The following is a 6,000-nucleotide window of genomic DNA, read 5'->3' on the forward strand; positions in this document are numbered from 1 at the left end:
ATAGAAAGTCAATCAATCAGTAAATCAATAAATATGTAAAACATACTTGCATACGGACACACACACATACATAGTTACACAATTAATTTAGTTTATTTATTTAATTATAAAGAGCAATACAACAACAGTCGTTGACCATAGTGCTGTACAAATCTTAAAGCAAATTATCAAAAATAGATAGCAACAGATAAAACAAGATAGAATTCATCCAACATACCACACTGCATCAACAATAAATAACAAGACACCAGATACAAACAGTAGGATCAGTTTTCTCCCAATTAAAAAGCTCTTTCTAGGAGGTGGAGTTTAAGTTTCCCTCTGAACAAAGATTCATTGGAAATTGTTCTAATGGACATAGGTAGCCAATTCCACATTTTAGGGACTACAACAGAGAAAGCTCGATCTCCTTTTTTTGTCAATTTAGATCTTGGAACGACTAGCATTTTCTGGTTCAATGACGTTAAACATCTGCCAGATATTTTAACAGTAATAAGATTAGAGAGATAAGTCAGAGCCTGGCCATTTAATACCTTAAAAACATACAATACAATTTTAAATTCAATTCTAAAACATAGAAGCAATTTGAGATGCACAGGATTGGAGTAATGTGTTCAAACTTGCGGGTGCCAGTAAGAAACCTAGTGGCTGCATTTTGGACCACTTGAAGATGTTTTACTGTATATAGGACTGGCCAGTAACCACATAAATTGTGTTACGGTAGTTCAAGCGTGATTATATAAAGACATGGATTTTTCTCGAATTCTGCATGAGTTAAAAAGCCTTTCACTTTGGCTAATAATCTCAGCTGAAAAAAAAAAAAAGATTGAACCACTGCGTTTACCTGTTTTCAAATAGAAGGGCAGAATCCAGGATAAAATGTAATTTTTTTTACAGATGATTTAATGCAGTTGGATAAATTATCCAACATTTGATTCAGCTTTCCGTAGCCAGCTAGAGGTCCAAAAACAATTGCCTCAGTCTTCTTCTCATTTAATTACATTTAATTACATAAATTGATACATATTTATTTAAATTAATACATATGTAATGCATACATATGCATAAATAATGACAATGTATATACATACATGCATAAAGACAAATAAATAACTAAAAAATGTAAGTAAAATAAAAATACTTATAAAAAATAATATAAAAAATATATAGTTTATACAGTAAAATACAATTCAGTGTTTGTTTCTTGTCGTAACACTTCACCATGATGTTATTCTGCTGTGAAAACCACAATCTCTTTGTAGTTATCATTTGATGAATCATTCACACCCGAATTAAAACGGCAGATAACAGATTAAAAGACATAAAAATGACACACAAAATCACATTTTCCCAAGCAGCCGGCTCATTACACCAGACAGATGTGTCTTTATGTCATCCGACCCTCTCAGAGACCCAAAGAGATGGAGAATATGCAAAGAGGGAGGCTTGAACGCGTACTTTTAATGGATATTTAAAGGGTAAGTCAAAGACCCGCAGAAATTACAAGCGTTTTCAAGAGGTCACTAGAAAAAATTCGGTTAATGAAACGAACGTTAAACGTATCTGTGAAATGTTTCCTTTCAAAACACTCCATTCTGCTTGTCATTTCCTCGGCTAATACCTTTTTCTGAATTAAAACAGCCCGAAAGGTTATCGTAATCCAATTTCAAAGACAATAGCCTTCCGGGACCCTTTCGGAGCAACGCCGGAGCCATCGGCGTTCGGATCAGGATTGCTTCCCGTGCTCGCCGAGTGTAGATTACAACAGAGAGGGAAATAATTATGTCTTTGCATGAGAGGGAGACAGAAATATCTCTTTGACTTATTGAAGATGGCAGAGCAGAATTTGCTTTCATATGCACCGAGAGTCGGTGTCTTGAAGCAGTAAACAAGGAGGAATCTTTTTGTCCATCTTCCCTGTCTAATGCAATATCGCAGTGGTAAACAGAAGCTGTGGTCTTTAATGAAGTCGTAGCTTTTGGTCTCAGCTGACGGGGGAGGATGCGGATGCTGCTATTGCGCTGATTAAACTGCAGGCCTCGGGTGCGAAAATTAAGCCAGGTTGAAGATTTGGTCTATGGCGAGTTTTTTTTAAAAAGGCGGGTTGTTATGAGTAGAAGATGAGTTGCCAAACACAGATATGTTATTTTGCTATTCAATTGATCTGTTCTTTTAGTTAGTGTGCTACCTTGCTTCTTTTTACCTAAACATTTAAATCAGACTCAGTTTTGATTGTTTTGTAACTCTCTGTTTTGGTAGGTACTCCACACACCATGCAGAGAACAAGCTTAGAACTGTTTTTGAACCTCTAAGACCTCTAGAATGGGTTTTAAACTAGTCATTAATTGACCAACTTGTACCAGAGACCAGCTAGGCTCTATTTAAGTTGGTATGACTACCTGGTAGCTGTTTTATTGTTGGTCAGGGTTGATGTTAACGGTGCATAAACATAGGGTATCGGCATTAATGCTCCCCAATTACATTTATTTGGTGATGTCATTCATTGCGAAACTTAAAGGAACATTATTACCCTTTTTTTTTTTTTTAAATAGGCTAATTTTACAAGCCCTATAGAGTTAATTAAGGTCAATTTTTGAATATATTTAGTTGATCTCCAGTTGTGGTGGGAGCACTTTTAGCTTAGCATAAAACATTGAATCGGATTAGACCATTAGCATCTTGCAAAAAAAAATGTTTAAAACTTGAGTCCTCCGTAGTTAAGGGCAGCTCTTATTCTAGAAGGAATTTTGCTGCTGTAACATAGCTGCAGCAGGCGCAATGGTTTTACGGCCTCAATGATTACAGATTCAAGGATTTATGCTAAGCTGAGGTTCCCCTTAGAGTTCTGCCAGAACCCAGAGATCAGCCACAGTAAGAACATTCAAAAAGGGTAAAATTCCGCAATGTTGCAAAATTGTTTCAAAACATTAAGTGCCAATGGAGGTGTCAGGTGTTAGATCATCTTATATTAGGGTCTACGAGGAAAGAAATTGACTTGAACTAACTTGTTACTATTAACTACCTTGCTTCAAAACATAGTAGCTGCCAGTAGACTTTAAGATTAGTATTTTGCTAAGCTGATGATGGAAAACTAAACAAACAAAAAAGCAAGAAAAAAAGTGTGAAGTTCAATATGACAGAAATTCGAATGCTTTCCTCTATAAATATCATTATTATGCCAGAGTCTAGGTGAAAAATAGCATCTAAAGTGCAGGAAATACCAAACCAATGTTTAAGAACTAATGACAATGAAAACTGACTGTATTGTTGCATTACATTGGATACATCGGGTCCCATTTGGACCTAAAAACTGTGCGTGAACACACCAAACAGAAGACTGCTGACTAAAACGAGAGATCATGTACTGCACATTTCACACCTGCAGGTGGCAGCAGGGCTTAATTTGTGCCGGAACAAGCCGGATCCGGTTCCGGCGCCTCTGAAAACTGATCCGACACCTCATTTTACTGATTCCCCTCCTCACACGCACCCCCGCTCTTCTCTTTCTTCCCCAACCCTCGTCACTTTCGTCCGCGACACAACCCGCCAGCCGGCTTCTTTGTGTTTCCTCTTGATATGCGTTGTTTGCTTCGTTTTTTTTTTTTTTATCTCGCACTCTGATTCATAGCTTAACAGCCAATTAGAGCACTCCCTTTAACATTGGCTGACAGAAATTCTACAGTCTGAATCAGACAAACTTCTTGAATGCCAAATAAACTAACCTGAAACCAAACAAAACAAACCCACCTGATAGACCAACTAGCCTGATCACAGACCCATAACAACTGTGTGCCCGGTGTGCCGCGACCTTAAAGGGATAGTTCACGCAAAAATGAATTTTAAAACAAAAATGCACAGAAGTAAACATCACCTCAATATGAGCAGGCCTGTATGTAGGCCTGTTTGGTTGCTCACTAGGTTTTGCAATAGAGCAATTACCTTCAAATGTGGGTAGTGACCAATATCTTGCTGTGTGTGTGTGGGTTTGTGTATGTGATTTTCACTCATCAGGGTGGCAGCAGTTATGATTGTCAGCCCCGGCTAATGGCTGTCCATAGACAAGCACAGTAATGGGCCACTGTGCCAAGGAGCAATGGATCACTTTCCTATCAAAACTAGCCTTTAGGCCTCGGCTTCAATATATCCATCAAACTGTTTGTGTGTGTGTGTATGTGTGTTGAGTCAGATGCACAATGGGAGATAATTGCGATGGTATGGACTCAGCCATATATCATAGTCACATGTTGAATTGATGCACTAGACTGTAATGATCTTACATTGAAATGACAAATATGCACATTCTCTTCATGTTTTTCTTTTTTTTTCTGGTAACTTGTTTTTAATGTCAGTGAATTTATCGTTTCTTCTTGTTATTTTGTTTTGATCTTTAATATCTGACTAAGTTTTGAATGCTGTCTCAGTAAATACACCATCTGGTGTAGCCGTGTCACCAGTAGAACTGTTTTTTTCTCTCTCTGTCTTCGTTTTTGTTTTTCATTTTAAAGTCACCACAAATGTAAAATCTTATATTAGAGACTAACTTTTCTGAAACTGCTGATGACGGTTCTTCTCAAATTTAAATAAAGATCATTTCGACCATAATATGGTCAAAATAACAACAAAAACAATTGACAAATGACAGGCTTTCAGTTTTCTATTCCTAAACTTAACTTCAGAAGAGTTAAGAAACCAATATTTGATGAACTGTACCTGATTTTCAGTGACAAAAAAAAAAAAAAAATTGACCAATTATGAATTATGATTTTGATCAGCTATGTGGGGTGAAAAAACACTGTAAAGGACAATATTTTAATTGAAAGTGTAAAGAAAACATACTTTATTTAAAGTAATACAACTAAACATATTTGTTTATAATATTTATTTGTTATGTATTATGTCCGTGTGACACAAAAAAAAAAAAAAACTTTTTCATTTATTATTTTGTACTCTTACTAAACCAGAAAAAAAAAACCTTCTACTGAGCTTAAACTAACTAAATAATGCATAATTAAAGGATAGACAAGACTAAACTCTTGTTTCCCCTGGAAATTACCCAGAAATGAAAGTCTACAAACCTAAGTTTGTACTGCATTTTTGATAAGGTCACATTCGTCTCAAAGCCAACTGCAGACTACAAGACTTTCTTGTTGCCCTTTTATTTTAGGCATGTGTATAGTCTATGTTTAAAGTGCAGTGTTTTTAAAGTACTTAGATCTGATACTTATAGTCTGCAAAAGTGCACATACAAACACACACATAAACACAAATATCTTTTTAATCTTTAACTGTGTTTTACGTGATTTATTGTTGTATGTGCATAGCATGAGAAAAACCAAGCAAGATGTGCAAAATCTGTTGTGTTATTTTCTTGAATGGGGGATTTTAGAAAGGCACAGATGCCTCTTCAATTTTATAACAAATATTTCTTTGGGTTTGAGACTTCAGTCAGTGAGACTTTACATTTTAATTGTATGAACATCTTATAACACTCAAAAGACAAAGAAAACATGAAATTGCATCACAATGCTAAAACTGTGCTTCATGTCCTGTTCGACCCTCTTTTAATATTCTTCTGGAGCTCCTTTTTTGGACTCAAAAACCGTAGACTGTGCAGCCTCATTAAAATATAATTCATTCAATTTCCTAGCTTTCGACCCCACCTTCATTGCCATGCCTACTTTTAGCTTAAGTTAGAAGATAATTTGGGTTTGTTTGATAATATGATTACATCTATATTAAGATTGTTATTTAACAGATACATAAGAAGTGCTAGAGTTAGGAGGGGGAGTGTTTTTTTTTTTTTTGGGGAGATAGAACGAGAGAGGAGTGTTTTTACAGGTGGTTTGTTAAACCTACTCACCCACTCACCAGACAGATAGATCGATCGTTTGAAAGATAGATGAATTGATAGATAGATAGATAGATAGATAGATAGATAGATAGATAGATAGATAGATAGATAGATAGATAGATAGATAGATAGATGTCATTAATCATCAT

This window comes from Danio aesculapii, chromosome 4, assembly GCF_903798145.1.
Source record: "Danio aesculapii chromosome 4, fDanAes4.1, whole genome shotgun sequence".
Classification (NCBI taxonomy): domain Eukaryota; kingdom Metazoa; phylum Chordata; class Actinopteri; order Cypriniformes; family Danionidae; genus Danio; species Danio aesculapii.